General features: G+C 39.9%; 1 protein-coding gene and 1 long non-coding RNA gene across 3 annotated transcripts in view; one reads left to right on the top strand and one right to left on the bottom strand.

Annotated features, from left to right (window-relative positions):
- The window catches only part of LOC102400980 (cullin-1-like), a 56247-nt gene extending 49544 nt beyond the window's left edge, over positions 1-6703 (bottom strand). Inside the window, exon 1 of one of the 2 annotated variants that reach the window (XM_044946578.2) lies at positions 6578-6703. The gene's annotated coding sequence lies outside the window, so the exon portion shown is untranslated. The remainder of the gene's footprint in view (positions 1-6577) is intronic. The other variant, XM_044946577.2, reaches the window with a different exon arrangement.
- On the top strand, positions 5724-9867 carry LOC123334692. The gene is made up of 3 exons (XR_006552744.2): positions 5724-6133; positions 6657-6832; positions 8968-9867. It is a non-coding gene; the product is annotated as an uncharacterized LOC123334692 (long non-coding RNA).
- The last annotated feature ends 14980 nt before the right edge of the window (positions 9868-24847 follow it).

The following is a 24847-nucleotide window of genomic DNA, read 5'->3' as shown; positions in this document are numbered from 1 at the left end:
CAGAGTGCATGATGAACCATGGACAGAGGTTCATGACACTGTACAGGAGACAAGGATCAAGACCATCCCCAAGAAAAATAAATGCAAAAAAGGAAAATGGCTGTCTGATGAGGCCTTACAAATAGCTGTGAAAAGAAGAGAAGTGAAAAGCAAAGGAGAAAAAGAAAGATATACCCATTTGAATGCAGAGTTCCAAAGAACAGCAAGGAGAGATAAGAAAGCCTTCCTGAGTGATCAGTGCAAAGAAACCCAGGAAAACAATAGAATGGGAAAGACTAGAGATTTCTTCAAGAAAATCAGAGATACCAAGGGAACATTTCATGCAAAGATGGTCTCAATAAAGGACAGAAATGTTATCAACCTAACAGAAGCAGAATATATTTAGAAGAGGTGGCAAGCATACACAGAAGAACTATACAAAAAAGACCTTCATGACCCAGATAATGACCATGGTGTGATCACTCACCTAGAGCCAGATATCCTGGATTGGGAAGTCAAGTGGGCCTTAGGAAGCATCACTATGAACAAAGCTATTGGAGGTGATGGAATTCCAGTTGAGCTATTTCAAATCCTGAAAGATGATGCTGTGAAAGTGCTGCACTCAATATGCCAGCAAATTTGGAAAACTCAGCAGTGGCCACAAGACTGGAAAAGGTCAGTTTTCATTCCAATCCCAAAGAAAGGAATGCCAAAAAATGCTCAAACTGCCGTCCAATTGCACTCATCTCACATGCTAGTATAGTAATGCTCAAAATTCTCCAAGCCAGGCTTCAATAGTACATGAACTGTAAAATTCCAGATGTTCAAGCTGGTTTTAGAAAAGGCAGAGGAACCAGAGAGCAAATTGCCAACATCCACTGGATCATTGAAAAAGCAGGAGTTCCAGCCTTTGACTGTGTGGATCTCAACAAACTGTGGAAAATTCTGAAAGAGATGGGACTACCACACCACCTGCCTGCCTCCTGAGAAATCTGTATGCAGGTCGAGAAGCAATAATTAGGACCAGACATGGAACAACAGACTGTTTCTGAATAGGGATATGAGTACATCAAGGCTGTGTATTGTCACCCCGCATATTTAACTTATATGCAGAGTACATCATGAGAAACACTGGGCTGGATGAAGCACAATCTGGAATCAAGATTGCCAGGAGAAATATCAATAACCTCAGATATGCAGATGACACCACCCTTATGGCAAAAGGCAAAGAAGAACTAAAGAGGCTCTTGATGAAAGTGATAGAGGAAGAGTGAAAAACTTGGCTTAAAGCACAACATTCAGAAAACTAAGATCTTGGCATCCAGTCCCAACACTTCATGGCAAATAGATGGGGAAACAGTGGAAACAATGACAGACTTTATTTTTTTGAGCTCCAATATCATTGTATATGGTGACTGCAGTCATGAAATTAAAAGATGTTTGCTCCTTTTAAGAAAAGTTATGACCAACCTAGACAGCAGATTGAAAAGCAGAGACATTACTTTGCCAACAAAGGCTTGTCTAGTCAAGGCTATGGCTTTTCCAGTAATCATGTATGGATGTGAGAGCTGGACTATAACGAAAGCTGAATGCCGAAGAATTGATGCTTTTGAACTGTGGTGTTGGAAAAGACTCTTGAGAGTCCCTTGGACTGCAAGGAGATCCATCCTAAGCGAAATTAATCCTGAATGTGTGTTGGAAAGTCTGATGTTGAAGCTGAAACTCCAATCCTTTGGCCACATGATGCAAAGAGCTGACTCATTTGAAAAGACCCTGATGCTGGGAAAGATTGAAGGCGGGAGGAGAAGGGGATGAGAAAGGATGAGATGGGTGGATGGCATCATAGATTCAATGGACGTGAGTTTGAATAAACTCTGGGAGTTGGTGGTGGACCAGGAGGCCTGGCGTGCTGCAGTCCTTGGGGTTGCAAAGAGTTGGACACAACTGAGGAACTGAACTGAACTGTGAAACTTTTATTTGTATTTCTGATTATAATGAGTTGGATTTTTATATGTCTGTTAATTATATGACAAAATAATTAGCCTTGAGTTTGGCCATTTTGCTTATTGATTTATATTAATGATTTAGATATAAAAGGAATTAAACATTTAATAGAATGGAAAATGCTAATATTTGATATATTAAAGGTTTAAATTTTATGTAATAGGTAAGTCTATTTTGTCTTCATACATATTATAATGATTTCATTCTTAGAAGATTATCTTCCACATTGAAAAATTTGCATGTATTTTATAGTTTTAGATGCTACCTTTAAACTTTTCATCATTTCAATATATTTTCAATATAATGCCAACTGAGAATTGGCTTTTGTTTTCAAAAGAATTTTTCCAACACAATGTTAAACATAATATATCCTTTTCTTATGGATCTGTGACATTTTACACCCTATATGAGATTCTACTATTTATCCTAGAGTTTCTCTAGTATCTGTCTCTCAGTTCTTAAGACACTGCCACACTATATTACCTATTGCACCTTCAAAATAAAGTTTATAATCCGATAGCATAATTCCTTCCTTAACATGACACAAGTCTCATTTAATTTTTCCAGATAAGCTCAGTAAATCCTCACCCTCAATCAATATTCCCAATGTTTTTCCTGTTTCATTTCTACTTACTTTATTTGTTCTGCCTTATTTTTAATATTTATCTCAAACTTGTAAAAAGTTGCCAGAAATAGTACATACTGAACTCAGAATTTATAGAACTGTTTTTACAGAGCACCTTGGATGAATAAGAGTTAACACTGGGCAGGAGTTCAGAAAGACATTGCAGTCCAGGTTCGATGCAGGATACTGGATGCTTGGGGCTGGTGCACTGGGACGACCCAGAGGGATGGTATGGGGAGGGAGGAGGGAAGAGGGTTTAGGATGGGGAACACATTTATACCTGTGGCGGATTCATTTTGATATATGGCAAAACCAATACAATATTGTAAAGTTAAAAAATAAAATTAAATAAAAAAAAAAAACAGAAAGACATTGCAAAAGTTGTTCTGAGTTCATGCAACTTGAAAAATGGACAATTGAATACAGAATTTTTTTTTTTTTAAAGCAAGAGTGGTAGCAATAAAGAATTAATATCTTGTACTGGGAAGGCATGAAATGTTTAACTGGTAAGTTCAGATATATTACTCAATTCGAGTATCCTTAGCCCCAAGAGCAAGAAATTTCTTTACCTTGGGAAATTTGCTTGCAATCACACTAACATGGTATAGAAGATTTGCACTGAACAAAGTTACAAGCAAGACTCATATCTCTAGCAGTTATGGCATTGCATGCTCTCATAGGAATTATGAGACCAATGGAATTATGATTTGGGGTCTTTAATGGAGGAAAGAAATCAATATTTTTTCAAATGTCACATTTATGAGGCAGTGAAGTATCACAGATAAACTAAGATTTGAAACCAGATTCCCCTATGTACTGGTAGTTTGATAATGGACAGTTCCTGAGCCAATCTGCTTTTAGTTTCCTCATTCAAAAAATAGTTTGTAAGGAATGTAAAAAAGATTAAAGGACATAATGAAATGATTTACGAACTAGGAGCACTTGAAACACAGTACTAATAAATGTTAATTATGCGTTACAATTAATGAGAAATTTTTAAGCAAATGGGGTCACACAGAGTCGGACACGACTGAAGCGACTTAGCAGTAGCAGCAGCAATACTAGGACATCAAGAAATCACTGCTATGGGTTATAAAAACATGGAAAAAACAGCTCATAGACAAGAAAAGTCAGATCTAAAGAGAATCAGGACAGGGACAAATCTAACTGATCCTTTCTAAAGGAATTTAATACATTCATAGAAAGATCAACATTGAAACATTTAGTCTTATAAAAGATAGGACTTCTTGTAAATGGTGCTCAACTCTCTAGAACTTTGTTTAAATTAAGCTGTTTGAAACTGGAAATGTAAGTGATTACATTTGTTTGAAACAAAGGCCAGCCCTAAAAATAACAGGAACAAAAAGGTGTATATATGAAAGATCCCTGTGTGTAAGGGAGACAAAGTATAGGGAAGTGGTCATTTTGGACATACACCCAAGAACATCAAGACAGAGAAAGGTTCAAAAAACAAAGAAATTCATTTGCCAACAGAAATATCTTCAATCTAAAGAAATTTGTTTTCTGTATTGGGAAAGTATAAGCTATGTCATTAAATTTGTCCCCAAGATGTATCACAAGTTCCATAACATTTGCAGTGAAACATGCATTATGGACTGTAGAAAAAAGAGGTCCTAAGTTAATAACCAATCAGATAATTACAGGAGAGAAATGGAAAAAGTGGAACTTATTTTAAAACTTATGGCCTGATTAAAAACCTGAAGAAACAAAACAAAAAGCAGTGCTGTGACCATTTGTCTCCAGTGATACAGAAGTAGTTGAAGTAATTTCTGAACAGATTAATAGCAAATGTCCTCACAGAAGGTATAAAATGTACCATAGCTTTTTCAGATAAGTTATCAACACCCAGAAGGGAAATTTATAACTCTACTAAGAGAGTTAGAGAATTATCAGAGTAAGACAACATCCTGAAAAAGATAAGAGATGGAAAATATTATTGAGTCGATGTGCCTAAGTTCTAAATATACTCAAAGACAATAGCAATTAGTTAAAAAATGTTTGGACCTGGGACTTCATTTTCTGTAGAACTGACAATTCTGTTCTTACATATAAATTATAATAGAAGAAAGCACTTAAAAAAAAGATTGAAATTAAGAAAATGATGTTCCTTAAAATGTAAACAGTAAGTTCTTAGACAGGACATCTCATCAGGTGATATTTCAAGAATGTGTAAACTCCTTTGATGTCCACAGGAGTTACCAGGATTGATTGACCTTATGACATTGCCATTCAAATACATTTCATAGCAAAATGAGATACTGAGAAGCAAAAAATAAAGAAGAAGAAGAAAAGGGGGCAGGGAGGGGGAGAAAGAGAAGTTAATGAATTCATTAATTGTGATACTCATCAGATGACCAAAATACATTTCTCAGATATATTTGGTCTTCATTCATAGTTCTTGCCACACAGCTCCCCAAACCCTTGGGTTTTCTCCCATCACAATTGGGTTTATGTTAATGAAGGTGACTTTTGGATCCCACCCCAGGGTGGGCCAGTTGCCAGGAGAACCAAGCATGTGAGTAGAGGATTGGACTTTCAGTCCCATCACCTGATTTTCCAGGAGGGGAGAGCGAGGCTTGAGGTTCAATCAATGACCATTAGCCAATGACTTAGTCAGTCATAACTATATGATGTTGGAGTATGAAATATCAATCCATTTCAGTATTCTTGTCTGGAAAATTCCATGGACAGAGGAGCCTGGCAGGCTACAATCCATGGGTTGCAAAGAGTTGGACATGACTGAGCACGCATATGCATGCGACTATATAATGTAGCCTCTATAAAACCCCAAAGGACAGCTCTTTGGCCCTTTTCAGAGAGTTTCCACATTGGGGAGCCAGAACACTTCCACATGCCACTGTGCTGAGCCCCAACTTCCACAAGGACGTACGATTCTTTGTTTGGGACCTATGTATCTCTTTATCTGGTTATTGATTTGTATAATTTAATACCCTTTTATAATAAATTGGTTATTGTATGAATAAACAGATTTTCTTAAGTTTCTGAGTGAGCCATTCTAGCCAATTAATTGAACCTGAGGAGAGGATCAAGGAGACTACTGACCTAGAGCCGGTAGCTCAGAAGCACAGGTAAAAACCTGGGCTTGCAACTGGCATCTGAAGTGAAGAGTGGTTTTGTGGGCTTGAGGCATCTAGCTGTGGAGTCTGACTCCATCTCTAAGTGCAGTGTCAGAGCTGAGTTCTCCAACACCCTGCTGGCATCTGAGAATTGCTTGTTGGTGTGGAAGCCTCCAAACACACATGTTGGAATTGGATTCAGGAACCCTTTCACTCATTCATTTATTTTATCACTAATTTAGTAAACGTTTACCGAGTGCCTGCTTATATTCCAGTCAGTGTTCTAAGTGCTGGTGATATAATAATTAATGAAGTGTCATCCTCTCAGGTTTTATGGTAGCAATGAAGATGTGCGGGCATGTTCAATCACGTCTGACTCTTTGCAACCCCATGGACTGTAGCCTCCTCTGTCCATAGGATTATCCAGGTGAGAATACTGCAGTGGGTTGCTATTTCCTGTTCTAGGGGACCTTCCTGACCCAGGGATCAAACCCATATCTCTTGTGTCTCCTGCATTAGCAGGTGAATTCTTTATCACTCTGCTACCTGGAAAGCCCACAAAGATGTGACTGTGACTGCACGTAATTTATAATATTAGATAGTAGTAAGTGCTATAAAAGGTATATAGTATATATATATATTTTTATATATATATATATATATATATTAGTATGACATTCACAATGTTAATGAAATCTCAGGAGATAAACATTAGGCCCAATGTAAATAACCCGGAAAAGTAGGCTGAATGTAAATAACCCAAATGAATGTCGCCCAGGAGAATCCCAAGGAAGTTGAGGAAATTTAAGTCAGTATCTATGATAACTCACAGTGTGGCAAATTCTGCAGTGCCCTGCCAGGGCTGACTTACCCCTCTCCAAGCGGGTAGAGAAACAAAATTCCACCGGCTCACAGTGTTTCTGACTCAGTGTTATATACCCTTGGAGCAGGTGCGACGAATGACTGAGGAGATAACACTTAGGCCCAGCCCTTCACACCAGATAGAGACAACTCTCAAGGCCATCACAACGCCAGATCGCCAAGTGAGATCAGCTGAGGCCTGCGCTGTAAACGCACGATTGGTCAGCTCCTGCCTCTTGGTGCCTCCACCCTTAATTCTTTACAGGTGTGTCTCCGAAGGCCTTTCCTGGTAAACATTCTGCCTGAAATTCTCCATCTTGTAATGCGTTTCCAGGGATCCAGTATAACACAGATATACTGAAGCAAGTCAAGCCATTACCTAAGAAGCTTGGTGAAAATTCAGTACAGACTTTTTTCCTTCATGTGCTAATTGGCTATTTGTATATCTTCTTTGGAGAAATATCTATTTAGATTCTCTGCCCATTTTTAAAATTACATTCTCTCTATTTTTTATTATTGAGTTGCAAGATTTCTTTATATATTTTGGGCAAAAACTCCTTTTGAGGTACATGACTGGCAAATATTTTTCTCATTATGTGGGTTGCCTTTTCACTTTTTTAAAAATTGATTTTTAATTGGAGGATTATTGCTTTTCTGTATTGTATTGGTTTCTATCATAGAACGATGTGAATCAGCCATAAACATACAATGTCCCCTTACCTCTTAAACCTCACTCCTACCCCATCCCACCCGTCTAGGCTGTCACAGAGCACTAGCTTGTGTTACACAGCAACTTCCTGTGATCTATTTTACATATGGTAATATATATGTTTTGATGATATTCTCTCAACTCATCCTTTCCTCTCTTTCCCCCACTGTGTCCACAAATATGTTCTCTGTGTCTCTATTCCTACCCTGCAAATAGATTCATCAGTACCATTTTTTCTAGATTCCATATATACACATTAATATACAATATTTTTTTCTCTTTTTGAACTTACTTCACTTGGTATAACAGGCTCTGGGTTTATCCACTTCTAGATACTGACTGACTCAAATTTGTTCCTTTTAATGGTTAAGTAGTATTCTGTTGTATATATGTACTACATCTTCTTTATCCATTCATCTGGCGATGGACGTCTAGGTTGCTTTGGTATCCTGGCTATTGTAAATAGTGCTGCAATGAACTTTGGAGTACGCATATCTTTTTTCAATTATGGTTTTCTCAGGGTATATGCCTTGGAGTGGATTTGCTACATCATATGTTAGTTTTAATCTTAGCTTTTTAAGGAACTTCCATACTGTTCTCCATAGTGGCTGTATCAATTTACATCCCCGCCAACAGTGCAAGAGTGTTCCCTTTTTTCCACATCCTCGCCACCATTATTGTTCACAGATTTTTTGATCATGGCCATTCTGACTGGTGTGAGATGATACCTCTTTGTTGTCTTGATTTGTATTTCTCTAATGATGACGATGTTGAGCAGTTTTTCATGTTTATTGGCCATCTGTATGTGTTTGGAGAAATGTCTGTTTAGGTCTTCTGCCCGATTTTTATTGAGTTGTTTCACTCTCTTTTTAAAAACATTTATTTTTTTATTTAAAAAATTTAAATTTTAAGGTTACTTTCCACTTACAATTATTTCTTAAGTACAGTTTTAATATGAAAGGAAATAAGTACAACATTTGGGGGTAAATTTTGATACTGAAGGAATATGAAACATGCAAATAACATTCACTGAAAACTTGAAACAAGAAACTTGAGCTCACGTCTGTTTAAAAAAATACTTAAAAATTTTTTTCTTTATGCTTAAAAGGGCTATCTACAACTCCTTATCAACACCTTTTAATGATGATCTTGTCAAATAACTGATAGTCACCATCAAGGAAAACCTTTGTTCATACAGATATATGAGATATGATTTAAATATATTTAAAAACTGTTTAAAAATTCAAAACTATTGAAAATATGTTTAATGCTATTAAAGAGATTATTTCCTTCATTAATACTTTAATGATAAAATTTCTTATAATAACTGTAATATATTTCAAATTCATTCAAACTTTTTCAAATCAATAATTTCAAAATAAGGTGAATATTTCAATTGTAGAATACAAAGACATTGCTAGGACTGTAACCCAGCTGCTAGCTTAGATGTCTCTAAAATTGCACTTGGATTGCAAGAGGAATATAATGTATGTAAAGACAGTGTAAGATCCTAGCCCTGACCTTGGCCTATACACCATGCTCTTTTGTGTGCCTGGAACATACAACATGCAGCAGCTCAATGGACTGCACATTCAGAGTGGCTGCTGATATAGATGTCCCAGTGGTAGAGGATTTGCATTCTTATTATAGAGCAGAACCTACTTGATGTTTTATGTGTTCACTGTTCACAGGGACCTTGTGCACGCTTTCTGGCTTGCTTGCTCTGCCTGGACCATTGTCTGAGAAACTCAGGGAGAAAGGACTTCAGTGATTTGTATTTCAGGGCACACCCAGAATCCTTTTGTGGCAGCCCATGGTGTGCTGCATACAAATTGGGTAGCTCAGGGATATACTTCTAGGAGTATATTCTCAGATGACCAATAAAGGATATCAGGGAAATATACAGATCTTAAGCAGTTTAACTGGATAAAGGAACTAAGACTTACAGCCTCAGCAATTTGTGACATTTGTAAAGCCAACAGCAATGAAATTTGCAAGCTGGAAAACAGATGGACCTGTAGTAACTGGCTGAGCATACCTGAAAAAGAGGAATCCTAAGGAAGTGGTGTTCTGAGGCCTGAGAAGCCTCCTGATTCAAAGCAGAGAATTATCAAGAGAGTCAGGAGTAGGTAACACCACGTGCTTCCGGAAATAAAAGTGAAGCGAGAGCAGCTAAAATGAAGAAAACTGGGGGAAACTGCAAAGTAGTTGAAACTCTAGTCCCTCTTCCCTGCTATCCCACTGGATAGAAGACAAAGGACTCATTTCCTGGAAAAGGTAAGACTGAGGATCTTCGGAATGAGCATCAAGTGCAATGAATGAAAATGTCGGTATCACATAGACAGTAGGAGATGCAGTGACTAGATGCATCTGCAGGCTGGGTTAAAGTCCCCAGCTTTCTTTTTCTGTTGAACTCCCAGAATTCTTACAGCTAGAACTTTACCCACCAAGTAGGAAATGAAGAGAACATTCTGGGGAAGGTGACCAGCTCAAAAGAAAAGGAATAAAGACTCTAATACTTGTGCTTCATCCCCCTAGTCAAATTTTAAAGTTCAAAAATCACACACACATGTTCAGTGTTTCCACTCAAAATTTTGGATCATCTCCTTCCTTCATCTGTAGGTTCTCAGTTTTCTCTGCTATCTGGTGACAACTTTCCAAATTAAAGTTTCTATTTCTTCATCTACTGTCATTACTTAGCAGTACTGAGAAAAAAATTGCCCCTTTTCCTGCCCTTTCCCCTGAAACCTGGAGGCTGAAGCTGGAGGACTTGATATAAACTTCAAATAAATAAAAAAAGGTCATATATGAACAACCCTCAGGCCTGCTACTATGTGGGCAACTCAGAAAGTTTAGCAGAATAACCAATGCCATCACCAAAGACATTCAAACTGCAAACCAGGAGATCCACTGGCTGGCCACTGCTGTCTCTGAGTCCAGCATCTAGAAATCTCAACTGACTGTGCTCTGGACTCAGAAACTGGGTTTCCAATTATTAGTGTTTGCTCTTCTTCTATTTTTATAGAAAATGCCTTCGTTAGATGCTTGACTGGTAGTATCACCCAGCAAATATCCTCTGCTAACAAATTCCAGCAGATGCTGCAGTTAATCTTTAATGAATAAAATTTGACCAAATGAGAAATGTCTTAAGTTAGAAGAGACATTCTTCTTTCCATGAACCAGAGGAGAGACTGACCAGGATTCACTCCTTCACCAAACTTTAGTTTGGTTCTTCTGAGCTAGACAAAGCCCCGTGCTTGGGCATGTTGCCCAACAGCCCAGTTTTACCCAGAACCCCCTGACCCTTGGTATCTGATCACCCTCAATAGTTGATGTCTGGTCACCCTGGCTGCTCACTTCATTGAGAATCCTGTTAGATGGGTTTAACCAGAATCCCTTTTGCCTGTCCTGTTTCCTCTTAGTAAGTTTCCACCCCCACTACCTTCCCTCCATCTTCTCTTTGGCTGGAAATTCCCACTTTTTCTTGTATTCAGAATTGAGCCTAGTGCTATACTGAGGTTTCCTTTCTCCTATTGCAACAGTTCTGGAGTGAAATCTTTTTTTTTTTTTTTTTTTTATCATCTCAACTACTATCAGACTCTGGTTTTTCTTTGACAAAGAGAACCATCTGTCTACCGAAACTAAGGAAAGAGATTCCACAGGACTCCTAGGAAGAAATTATTTTATTGTTGAAAAGTTAAGCCTGTGGGAAGCCTCTAGTTTCTGTTTCAGAATTTTTTTTTTACACTTTTGACTTTAAGAAAGATAATTGCTAATACATATTCTATTGTCTTATATTTGGTTGATCACTAGTGTCCGCATCAAAAGAAATGTATTATATAACTTTTTATTTCTGAAATTATGTTGTAAAATTAATTCAACTACTGTATTCTATGAAGGAGAAACAGAATGAAAAGAGATTATGGGTTTTTGTGGCCGTTGTTGTTTGTTTCTTTTCTTTGGTTTGTTTTTTTTTTTTTCTCAGCAGCCAAGAATAATCTCTAAGCCAATAAAAGATTGTGTGATGCTAATGATATTGAGAGAGATCTTATTGATAGTAATCTGTGATTAATTGTAACACAGAAACTAGTTTATGAATGGGTGGCAAAGGGACCTGTAATTACAAAGAAAATCACAGGCAGTTTGCCAGTATCCAAAGTCTATGGAGAAAATGAGAGTGATCCCATGAAGGAAGTATGTAGAGAATCCTGAATTCATGTGAAAGTTTATAATGCCCCTGATACATGGGTTAGTGCCAGTGGAATTTGACTCAGCAGGAATCAAGACCAATATCCTAGGAAATGATGCTTCAGGAAGATGAAAGCACAAGGTAAAAGCTTAGACAATTAGGCGCTCTCATCTACAAAGGAGGCTTGAGACTCATTCCTAAATTTTCTGAAAACAGGAAATCTACCTTTCAGGGAGAACAACACCCATGCTGTTTTGACACTGACTATCCTAGATCAGCAGCATTCACTTGGTAATGGAACCCTTTTCAGATTACTATATTTTAAAAATCAACTCATACAAAAGAAAGCAGAGAAGAATTAGATTCTATTTCTCAAATTGTGCAACTCTTCTCCCCAGGCTTGGTACTGAGAAATGCTGTGATCCAACTCTCACCACCCCCATTCTTAAAATCTAGCATTAACTAAGTTAGAAGAAAAGTATTTAATACGATTGCTTTAGCATCTTCAAAGAGTTTTAGATTGCTTAACACAGAGAGTAGGTCTTGCTTAACACAAGAAAAATCTTGTTTGTGATCGTGTAGATTACTTGGACAAAGTGTAATTGTTGTTTTTAGAATAAAATCTTCATCTAGCGAGGCATCTACAGGCTTCCCTCATCGCTCAGTTGGTAAAGAATCCACCTGCAATGCAGGAGACCCCTATTTGATTCATGGGTCAGGAAGATCTACTGGAGAAGAGATAGGCTACCCACTCCAGTATTCTGGCCTGGAAAATTCCTGGGACTATACAGTCCATGGGGTTGCAAAGAGTCGGACACCACTGAGCGACTTTCACTTTCACTAATCGGTACACTCTGTCTCCTGTAACTACCTCCGCATGTGCAACAGCTGGGAACGTCCTACATATACTGAAAACACAGCACCATACAGACGAATTTTGTTGTTAATGTTGCTTATATCATACAAATAATATATAAATATATATAACAGACCATTCAAAATAAGTGAAGTCGCTCAGTCGTGTCCAACTCTTTGTGACCCCGGGGACTGTAGCCCACCAGGCTCCTCCTTCCATGGGATTCTCCAGGCAAGAATACTGGAGTGGGTTGCCATTTCCTTCTCCAAACAGACCATTCAGATATGAGCTAAATCAAATCCCTTATGATTATATGGTGGAAGTGACAAATAGATTCAAGGGATTAGATCTGATAGAGTGCCTGAAGAACAATGGACAGAGGTTTGTGACATTGTACAAGAGGCAGTGATCAAGACCATCCCCAAGAAAAATAAATGTAAAAAGGCAAAATGGTGGTCGGAGGAGGCCTTACAAATAGCTGAGAAAAGAAGAGAAGCAAAAGGGAAAGGAGAAAAGGAAAGATATACCCATTTGAATGCAGAGGTCTAAAGAATAGCAAGGAGAGATAAGAAAGCCTTCTTCAGTCATCAGTGCAAAGACATAGAGGAAAGCAACAGAATGGGAAAGACTAGAGAACACTTCAAGAAAATTAGAGATACCAAGGGAACATTTCATGCAAAGATGGGCTCAATAAAGGACAGAAATGGTATGGACCTAACAGAAGGAGAAGATATTAAGAAGTAGCAAGAATACACAGAAGAACTATACAAAAGCAGTCTTAACGACCCAGATAAACATGATGGTGTCATTACCCACCTAGAGCCAAAAATCTTTAGGGTTTTAGCCAGACATTTTTAGGGTTTCCTTAGGCTTCCTGTGGTCAGCAAAACAATATACATGATTAGGACTTAAGATTGTAGTACACTCTGGCAACATCTTTTAGCTTCTTTGAGATATAAAGAGACGTCTTTACTGTGTTCTGACCTTTTTCATTATCAATTCTGGAGTAGAACAGGTCACAAAAGTGATGTTTTACACCATGATTAGTATCATCTATGGTTTTTCCAGTAGTTGTGTATGGATGTGAGAGTTGGACCGTAAAGAAAGCTGAGCACTGAAGAATTGATGTTTTTGAATGTGGTGTTGGAGAAGACTCTTGAAAGTCCCTTGGACTGCAAAGAGATCCAACCAGTCCATCCTAAAGAAAATCAGTCCTGAATATTCATTGGAAGGACTGATGCTGAAGCTGAAACTCCAATATGTTGGCCACCTGATGCAAACTGACTTATTGAAAACTTTGAAAAGACCCTGAGGCTGGGAAAGATTGAAGGCAGTAAGATAAGGGGACAACAGAGGATGATATGCTTGGATGGTATCACTGACTTGATGGATATGTGTTTGAGCAGTCTCTGGGAGTTGGTGATGGTTAGGGAAGCCTGGGAGAAGGCAATGGCACCCCACTCCAGTACTCCTGCCTGGAAAATCCCATGGATGGAGGAGCCTGGTGGGCTGCAATCCATGGGGTCGCTGAGGGTTGGACACGACTAAGCGACTTCACTTTCACTTTTCACTTTCATGCACTGGAGAAGGAAATTGCAACCCACTCCAGTGTTCTTGCCTGGAGAATCCCAGGGACAGGGGAGCCTGGTGGGCTTCCATCTATGGGGTCGCACAGAGTTGGACACGACTGAAGCAACTTAGCAGCAGCAGCATATATATATATATAGCCAATGGGAGGTATATATATATACCTTTATATATATGGTATATATGTGTATATATATATATATACCTTTAGAAAAAAGTAGAAAATAAACTAAGAGGACAAATAACCCATTTTCAAAACACTCAGAAAAATAACTAATACCATTTTGGTGTAAAGACTTCATACTTCATATATATACATAACTACAAAAAACATATACATTTTTAATTGGATATTGGAACTAAACCTCCTTTCACTACCTACTACTAACAATCCTCTACCATGAAGACTGTGCCATTCCCTGTTAATACATGTTTATCTTCATTCTCAATGATACATAGAATTTCAATATGTATATTTATTCATTTTTACTCAATATCTATTAATGGACATTTTTAGGGTTCTGCCTGATTTTTCACTAATAACAGTGGCCATTCTCCTGCATATATATATATACACACACACACACACATATATTTGCCAACATGTACAATTATTTCTTTATAGTATTAGAAGTAGAATTTCTTGATTAAACAATGTGAAAATGTTTGACTTTTTGTCTATGTTGCTAAATGTCCCAGTGTAAAGTCTATATGAATTTAAAATCAGAAGTATGCTGGGAGAATGGAAACAAGAAATTCTACCACTCTAGGGCAAGGAATATTTTGATGTGTACTGCTTTGAAAAAAATCATTTTTACTCAAACTCAAAAAAGTTTTCAGTTATTTCAGAGAATCTGTTCCCTATTCCTTTACATTTAGCATGACAAGCAGTTTGTGCAAATATCTTTCACATTTAAGAAATAAAAGGAGAATCACAAAAACAGTTTTCTAAAAATGTTGCTTAGAAGAAGAAATAAAATTATAGAAGACAAATAAATGAGAAACTTATGAAAATAAGGATACTTCAAATAAATGTGAAATGTAACTAAAGTCATAATTAGTTTTAAAATCAGAGAAGGCAATGGCACCCAACTCCAGTACTCTTGCTTGGAAAATCCCATGGATGGAGGAGCCTGGTGGGCTGCAGTCCATGGGGTCGCTAAGAGTTGGGCATGATGGAGCAACCTCACTTTCATGCATTGGAGAAGGAAATTGCAACCCACTCCAGTGTTCTTGCCTGGAGAATCCCAGGGATGGGGGAGCCTGGTGGGCTGCCGTCTGTGGGGTCACACAGAGTCAGACACGACTGAAGCGACTTAGCAGCAGCAGCAGCAGTTTTAAAATATCTAAAGCAGTCAACTTAAGGAGTTAGGAAAAAACAATAAAGAAAAATTCCAATGGTATACAATCAATGTATATTTTTTGCTTATAATTTTAAACTCAAAGCCTAATAGAGCATAAGAATTTCATTGTTCAATGAGTCTATAAATTATACATTGTGATTGAGAATATATAAGTGAGGATTTAATAAAGATGAAAGATAAATAAGCTTCTCTGGTGGCTCTCTAAGTAAAAAATCTTTCTGCATTGCCGGAGAGGCGGATTCGATCCCTTGATCCCTAGGTCTGGCAGGAAATGGCAACCCACTTCAATATTCTTGCCTGGGACATACCATGGACAGAGGAGCCTGGTGGGCTACAGTCCATGCAGTCACAAGAATCAGACAGGACTTAGGGACTAAACCAACACCAAAAGATAAAATTAATGCTGCTGCTGCTGCTGCTAAGTCACTTCAGTTGTGTCCGACTCTGTGCGACCCTAGGGACGGCAGCCCACCAGGCTCCCCAGTCCCTGGGATTCTCCAGGCAAAATTAATGAGGTATGAAAAAAAAAAAAAAGAACCAAAATCTGAAATATTCTTTTTTATATTTGTATTTTTTTAAAAGTTGTTAGATGATTTTTTTGAGCAAGTTTATTTATCTTTGCTTGTTTTTTTTCCCCCCTGTTTTGTAGAAACAAAGATCCTCCTATGAGATATGACCTTTGGTATCAAAAACTGAAAAGATCTGAAATTTTCCCTAGTTGCATGTTAACAAATTAGCCTGCCTTTGTTTTATGCATGGTACTTTAGTTGTTAAGCCATGTCCACTTCTTGGAGCCCATGGACTGTAGCCTGCCAGGCTCCTTTGTCCATGGGATTTCCCAGGAAAGAATACTGAAGTGGGTTGCCACTTTTTTCCCCAGGGGATCTTTCTGACCCAGGGATCGAATTCATGTCTCTTACATCTCCTGCATTGCAGGCAGATTCTTTACCTGCTGAGCCACCAGGGAAGCCTGCCTCTGTTTTATAGGAGCTGGTAAAAGACATCAAACTCCTGGGTCAGAGATGAAGGGCTTTATTATTTAGAGCAACAGGAAAAGTCAGAGGATAAACATTTGCATTGGTTCTGCCAGACACAAAGCCCCCAGGACACTAAAAGGAGGGCTGGGTGATACCTGCATACACAGTGGAGTAGAATAAAGGAGCAGAGAAAGTGATGGCACCCCACACCAGTACTCTTGTCTGGAAAATCCCATGGACGGAGGAGCCTGGTAGGCTGCAGTCCATGGGGTCGATAAGAGTCAGACACGACTGAGCGACTTCACTTTCACTTTTCACTTTCATGTATTGGAGAAGGAAATGGCAACCCACTCCAGTGTTCTTGCCTGGAGAATCCCAGGGACGGGGGAGCCTGGTGGGCTGCCGTCTATGGGGTCACACAGAGTCAGACATGACTGAAGTGATTTAGCAGCAGCAACAGATTAAAGGAGAGTAACTCTGAATTTAGAGCAGTAATCCTATCTGGTCTTTGCCCTGAAGGGAGACAGGATCTCTGTCTTCAAAGGCTACTTCCCATATGGGTGTGTGCATGTTGTGCGCATGAGTGCTCAGTCGCTCATTCCTGTCTGACTATTTGGTACCCCACAGACTGTAGCCAACCAGGATCCTCTGTCCATGGAATTTTCCAGGTAAGAATACAGGAGTGGGTTGTCACTTGCTTCTCCAGAGGATCTTCCTGACCCAGTGATTAAACCTGCGTCTCCTGCATTGGCAGTAGATTCTTTGCCACTGAACCACCTTGGAAGCCCTCTTGCCACATCAGATCAGATCAGATCAGTCGCTCAGTTGTGTCCGACTCTTTGCGACCCCATGAATCGCAGCACGCCAGGCCTCCCTGTCCATCACCAACTCCCAGAGTTCACTGAGACTCACGTCCATCAAGTCAGTGATGCCATCCAGCCATCTCATCCTCTGTCTTCCCCTTCTCCTCCTGCCCCCAATTCCTCCCAGCATCAGAGTCTTTTCCAATGAGTCAACTCTTCGCATGAGGTGGCCAAAGGACTGGAGTTTCAGCTATAGCATCATTCCTTCCAAAGAAATCCCAGGGCTGATCTCCTTCAGAATGGACTGGTTGGATGTCCTTGCAGTCCAAGGGACTCTCAAGAGTCTTCTCCAACACCACAGTTCAAAAGCATCAATTCTTCGGTGCTCAGCCTTCTTCACAGTCCAACTCTCACATCCATACATGACCACAGGAAAAACCATAGCCTTGACTAGATGAACCTTTGTTGGAAAAGTAATGTCTCTGCTTTTGAATATGCTATCTAGGTTGGTCATAACTTTCCTTCCAAGGAGTAAGCATCTTTTAATTTCATGGCTGCAGTCACCATCTGCAGTGATTTTGGAGCCCCAAAACAATAAAGTCTGACACTATTTCCACTGTTTCCCCATCTATTTCCCATGAAGTGATGGGACCGCATGCCATGATCTTCGTTTTCTGAATGTTGAGCTTTAAGCCAACTTTTTCACTCTCCACTTTCACCTTCATCAAGAGGCTTTTTAGTTCCTCTTCACTTTCTGCCATAAGGGTGGTGTCATCTGCATATCTGAGGTTATTGATATGTCTCCCGGCAATCTTGATTCCAGCTTGTGTTTCTTCCAGTCCAGCGTTTCTCATGATGTATTCTGCATTTATGTTAAATAAACAGGGTGACAATATACAGCCTTGACGAACTCCTTTTCCTATTTGGAACCAGTCTGTTGTTCCATGTCCAGTTCTAACTGTTGCTTCCTCACCTGCATACAAATTTCTCAAGAGGCAGATCAGGTGGTCTGATATTCCCATCTTTCAGAATGTTCCACAGTTTATTGTGATCCACACAGTCAAAGGCTTTGGCATAGTCAAGAAAGCAGAAATAGATGTTTTTCTGGAACTCTCTTGCTTTTTCCATGATCCAGCAGATGTTGGCAATTTGATCTCTGGTTCCTCTGCCTTTTCTAAAACCAGCTTAACATCAGGAAGTTCACGGTTCACATATTGCCTGGCTTGGAGAATTTTGAGCATTACTTTACTAGCGTGTGAGATGAGTGCAACATCCCTAAAAAGATGGTCTAGAATAAAGTCAGTCAGTGCCTTTATTTGCAAGATGTACAGAGATGCTGGAAACCCATGAAGAATCATCTCCTGCCAGGACGAGGGAAAGGAAGCACTGTTATTGAATGAGCAGCAGCAAATAGGTTTGTCGGATTACAAAAGAACAGATGGGTATTTTTACCAATATTTTCTGTTGGATCACCCACTTTAAAATCTAGCAGTTCTTTGCTAACCTCCCCATCCTAGATTTTCAAATATTTTGTGCCTAACTTCCTATATTAAATGCCTCCTGTTTATAATACTTAGTGTGCTTTCTGTTTTCCTGAGCAAACTCTATCTGATTCAATATATAAAAACATGGATCCAGGACACAGACTCTCATACGTGGGAACCTGGGATTAGTCATTGGAAGGTTATATGACTTTGTCATCAGCAGAAAACAGAAGAGTCCGTAGAAATGGTAAATAGGAAAGAAAGTGCCTACAAAGACAAGTTTATGGCATGATCAGAGAAGCAAGATCTTTTTATTATTACCCTTAAAAATATATTTTAAAATAACTTAGTAGATCAGATCAGATCAGTCGCTCAGTCGTGTCCGACTCTTTGCGACCCCATGAATTGCAGCACGCCAGGCCTCCCTGTCCATCACCAACTCCCAGAGTTCACCCAGACTCACGTCCATTGAGTCAGTGATGCCATCCAGCCATCTCATCCTCTGTCGTCCCCTTCTCCTCCTGCCCCCAATCCCTCCCAGCATCAGAGTCTTTTCCAATGAGTCAACTCTTCGCATGAGGTGGCCAAAGGACTGGAGTTTCAGCTTTAGCATCATTCCTTCCAAAGAAAGCCCAGGGCTGATCTCCTTCAGAATGGACTAGTTGGATGTCCTTGCAGTCCAAGGGACTCTCAAGAGTCTTCTCCAACACCACAGTTCAAAAGCATCAATTCTTTGGTGCTCAGCCTTCTTCACAGTCCAACTCTCACATCCATACATGACCACAGGAAAAACCATAGCCTTGACTAGACGAATACAGACCTATAAACACAGAACCAGAAATAAGATTTGGTCTTGTAAATTGCAGATTTACAAGGCAAATGGAATTTTTAGCTTTGCTTTGCCTCCTGGAAAAGTTGGAGTACTGGTTTGAATGAGTAGAACTGGAATAAGAATTTTCCAGTGTATTCCAGTGAATCAGAGGAGCTTACACTGCTTACTTTCACTGATCCTTGGTTTCCATCAGAAGCAGTGTTATATTTCCCTATCCAGGAATGTTAGCCTCACTTTGCCTGATGATTCTGAATTACCTCAGTGAAGCATCCCTTTGTAAGGCAATGCCAATTCTCTTTAAGACCCACCCCCACTCTTCTCATTGCTTCCAGACATGTAATCAGAAGCTGAGCGCAGGATGTGGGGGATGATTACAAATTCAAATCCAGGAGGAGCTGGCACCATACGCTGAAGCAAAAGCAATGTTTTCCAAATTTATATTCACAGAAAACAGGGCATAATGTTGGTAAAAATAATTCTAAGGGTTTTATAGCAGGACACAACGAACCAATAACAACAATTAAAAATACATGTATAAGGCTGGTTTATTGAAAAGGCACGCTTATCAGACATCCTGGAGTAACTATGTTCCCACAAGCAGCTAGGAAAGACTTCAATAGTTTACTCAGACTGTTGACTTAAATCTGAACATATCAATGACCTAAATTAAATAAGTATGAGGTGCCAGGATTTCTTTAGTATAGTGTTGACTGAAATATCTGAAAGCTTGGAAATAAGAAGATCAGAGAATATTAATTATGGGAAACTTTCACATCTATGGCCTTACTGTATCCCTGAGGAGAGTTTAGAGAATACTCCCTTTACCAAAGCTTTGACTGATGCGGCATCTTAGAAAGAATAGTGCTAGCTCTTCATTGCAGGCTGAGGAAGACTGTGAGAGATAGTGCCACTGAAATGTACTTCTCAGTTTGCAAGAGTGAATGGCAGAAGCTGGAGACAAGAAGGTATCTTTTCTCGCTGCAGATGGTAAAGGGTGGAGCAAGGTAACTTGACTCTGACACTCTAAGTTTTGATAGTTGAGCAACCGACTTAAATTTTACTTGATTCTTATAATGTCTACTTGACCTGGTTTCATTAAAAATGCAAGGTTGGTCTTCCCTGGTGGTCCAGTGGTTAAGAATCTGCCTGCCAATGCTGGGGACACAGGCTCGACCCCTGGTCCAGAAAGATTCCACATGCCACGGAGCAACTAAAGCCCATGCACCACAACTGCTGAAGAGCCCACGTGCCTAGAGCCCGTGCTCAGCAACAAGAGAAGTCACCGCAGTGAGAAGCCTGTGTAACACAAGAAAGAGTAGCCCTGCTCATGACAACTAGAGAAAGCCCACCAGCAGAAAGGAAGACCTAGCTCAGCTGAAAATAAATAAAAAGTCAAGGTTTAGTAATCAGAGATCTGAAAACAGTCACTACAATGGAATCACAACTCAATGACTCAATGGAGTCATAACTAGATCATGCCTGATTAGATCCAGTTCACAGAAGCTTTTGAATAGAGGTGGCAATTTCCCTTATGGAAATTCCCCACAGAATTACCACAAGTATATACTGTAAATGTTTGTTTCAGCCTTCCACAGAGTGACCTGAGGGCATTTGCCAGAGTCACCATGCACTGAATAAGGGGGATGGCTCAGACTTCTAAAATATTTCTGAACCTTGGTGCCAAACAACCACCAATACACAAGGCTTCAAAATGTCTCAGTATGAGTTTGGTTTTACTGTGTTCAGAAAATAGAGTTTTAGCCAATGTCCTTCTGACACTCAGTGATTATTATTCCAGAATATTATTACTTTTATGAATGCATATTTAGGATAGATATAACTACTGGCAGATTCTCCACATTAGCTTTCTGATGGCTTTCTATCAGAAGAGGACCACTATAGTAGGATGGGAAAATTTAGAAGCCGAGGAAGTTCTTCTCTTACCATAGCAGAAAATGAAAACTCACGTCAAATCTGGAGAAGGCGATGGCACCCCACTCCAGTACTCTTGCCTGGAAAACCCCATGGACGGAGAAGCCTGGTAGGCTGCAGTCCATGGGGTAGTGAAGAGTCGGACACGACTAAGTGACTTCCCTTTCACTTTTCACTTTCATGCATTGGAGAAGGAAATGGCAACCCACTCCAGTGTTCTTGCCTGGAGAATCCCAGGGACAGGGGAGCCTGGTGGGCTGCCGTCTATGGGGTCGCACAGAGTCGGACATGACTGAAGCGACTTAGCAGCAGCAGCAGCATGTCAAATCGTGGGCAATTGCAAAACTTATTGCCATCACTAACTACTTGAAAGATACAGGATACATTTTAAAAATCACATTCTCATTTAACTTACCTAATTTTTATGCAGAAGACATATAAATCCTTCAGAATATTAGTTGATTTTCATGAAATTAATCAGGTGGTGACTCTAATTTCAATTGCTCTCCCAGTTGGACTATATTAGAGTAAATCAACTCAGCACCTAGTATTTAGTACACAGCTATTGAGCAGTGTCTTGTCATCATCCTTCCTCAGGGCTGAATTGACTCTTTTGCTCTCTGTTGTCTCAGGTTCTTTAGAGAACTATTACATAGGATATTACATTTGTCCATTACATTAGTGACATCAGGCCAATTGCCTTGTTAAGACATATGTGTCCTAGAGGGTGCAAAAAATTCTCATGGAAATTCAGGGATCTTGGTTGATTTTCTAGGGGTTCCAATGGGCATATCAAGATATCTCATCTAGAACTTTTACTGTGCTTTCTATTACCACCATAAAAAGAGTGATAGTTCTTGGGAGGAGCTTTGGTTCTAGAGACAACATATATCACATTTCAGGATGTTCTAATCCACTTAACAAGTAATGCCTAAAGCTGCCAATTTTTAATAGAGCCCCAAAGAAAAGAAAGTGCTCTTGTTGTTCTGGGTTGAAGAGCAACTGCTTAGCCATTTGGAATTTACGAACCAGAAAATTCCATGACTGCTCATGATATCTGTGGAAGATGGGTTTGCTCTATATCACATCAGGCAAGCACTGATGGATATGTGATAGCATGTATCCCTGGTGGTGGTGGTTTATTTGCTAAGTTGTGTCCAGCTTCTACAACCACATGGACTATCGCCTGCCCAGCTCCTCTCTCCACAAGATTTCCCAGGCAAGGATATTGGAGAGGGTAGCCATTCCCTTCTCCAGCAGGTCTTCCTAACTTAGGGATTAAATTCGTGTCTCCTGCATTACAGGCAGATTCTTACTGGTGAGCAACCAGGGAAGCCCAGTATTTATTCCTAAGATTTTTAAAAAGTACTATACTTCACAGTTAACTGTTCTCCTTTTTTAAAAAAAATATTTTTAAACTTCTTACTTTGTGTTGGACTATCACCGATTAATGAGTTGTGATAATTTAAGGTGAACCGTGCAGAGACTCAGCCATACATATAATGCACCCATTCTCCCCCAAACTTCCCTCCCATCCAGGCTGCCACATGACACTGAGCAAAGTTCCATGCGCTATACAGTAGATCTGTTCTCCTTTTAAGAAATCGTTGCTGGCTTGCTTTTCAGCCCTGACAGTGATAGAATGACTCACTATAGGATATGAGTTGCTCCTGCTACCTAAGTTTCCCATCACAAATTGAGTGTTATCTGATCTCAGTCATAAAGATGAGCATGCTCATCATCACTCTTATTATCAAATGGCAGTGATATGCAAGAAGCCACATTCTAACAAGTCATAGGAACAAGTTGCATAGGCAACTCAGGCTCCCAGAACAAGCCTGGTCTCCTGCTTCATTATCAGCTTTCCTTTGACTGTAACATGTGGACTCATGGGCAATGTTTCCCTATGACCATTCATCTGAAACCAGTGAAATTTCAGGTTTTGTTGAGAGAGAGTTCTGGATGATAGGCTGCCATCAGTTCGAAGTGAACTGCAACTTTATTACAGCCTAGTTGAAGGGTGTTATAGAAAGATGGTATGAGGAAAAAGAGGAAAAAAAGCCCTCTCGGTGGACAGACCTTTAAGACATGCATTGAATAATTAACTTTAGCTTGAAAAAACAAGGGCTAAAGGTACAGACGGATATCAGTTCTGAGCAAAGACTATAGGATAAGCTGGATAATCAGACTTGAAGGGAATAAAATGGGGCACTTGGTGGAATGAGACCTGCTGCTGCTGCTAAGTCACTTCAGTGGTGTCCGACTCTATGCGACCCCATAGACGGCAGCCCACCAGGCTCCCCTGTCCCTGGGATTCTCCAGGCAAGAATACTGGAGCGGGTTGCCATTTCCCTCTCCAATGCATGAAAGTGAAAAGTCAAAGTGAAGTCGCTCAGTCGTGCCCGACTCTTAGTGACCCCATGGACTGCAGCCTACCAGGCTCCTCTGTCCATGGGATTTTCCAGACAAGAGTACTGGAGTGGGGTGCCATCGCCTTCTCCAAGGGGAATGAGACCCAGGCAGAAAGAACGTGAGTACTCATGAGAGCAAGCCAGAGAAGGGCTTCCGTAATATTTGGATACAACTCTTGCTATAGAGATCAGTTTCTCTCTTTTCTTAGTCATTCCAGTGTTTTGTTATTGCACCCAGGAAGAAGATCGCCATAATAAGGATGGAATAGAAACAACATAAGATTTTTTTCCCCACAAAATGCATATGACAAGTATGACAGCTGAACAGATCACCAACCAACAGCACAAACCAAATCTCATCCCCCAATATAGCATCATTTCCTAGTGAGACTAGTGAGCCACTCAGTGGCAGAAGAATTATATTGGACCTTTGCCATCCTAGAAGGAAAGAAATTTTTTTTTCTTTAAAAAAGCCTCTGCAGCATCACCACCTGTGCATTTATTGAACATCTTGTTCCATATATTGGGATCCCACATAATATGGCTTTTGACCAAAGAGTTCATCTTACAGCAAAAGCAGTGACTCATATTCATGAAACTTACTGGGCTTCCCCTCATAGTTCAGTTGGTAAAGAATCTGCCTGCAAAGCAGGAGACCCCGGTTCGATTTCTGGGTCAGGAAGATTCCCTGGAGAAGCAATAGGCTACCCACTCCAGTATTCTTGGGCTTCCCTTGTGGCTCAGCTGTTAAAGAATCCCCCTACAATGCAGGAGACCTGGGTTCGATCCTTGGGTTTGGAAGATCCCCTGGCAAAGGGAAATGCTACCCACTCCAATATTCTGGCCTGGAGAATTCCAGGGACTATACAGTCCATGGGGTCCCAAAGAGCTGGACACGACTGAGCGACTTTTTTATTCTTCATTTATTACTGGTCTTACTGTGTACTATATCATCCAGAAGCTACTGTTCTGACAGAATGGTACAATGATCCATTGAAGAAACAGTCCAAGTATATGAATAAAAACTTCCAAGTCTGGACTTCCTTGGTGGCCTGGTAGTTAAAAATTGCCCTGTAGTGCAGAAGCCTCTGGTTCCATTCTTGGTCTGGGAACCAAGATCCCACATGCCTGGTGGC

This window comes from Bubalus bubalis, chromosome 8 (genome assembly GCF_019923935.1).
Source record: "Bubalus bubalis isolate 160015118507 breed Murrah chromosome 8, NDDB_SH_1, whole genome shotgun sequence".
NCBI lineage: Eukaryota > Metazoa > Chordata > Mammalia > Artiodactyla > Bovidae > Bubalus > Bubalus bubalis.
Note: the sequence above shows the minus strand (reverse complement) of the source record. Positions and strands in the feature narration are given on the sequence as shown.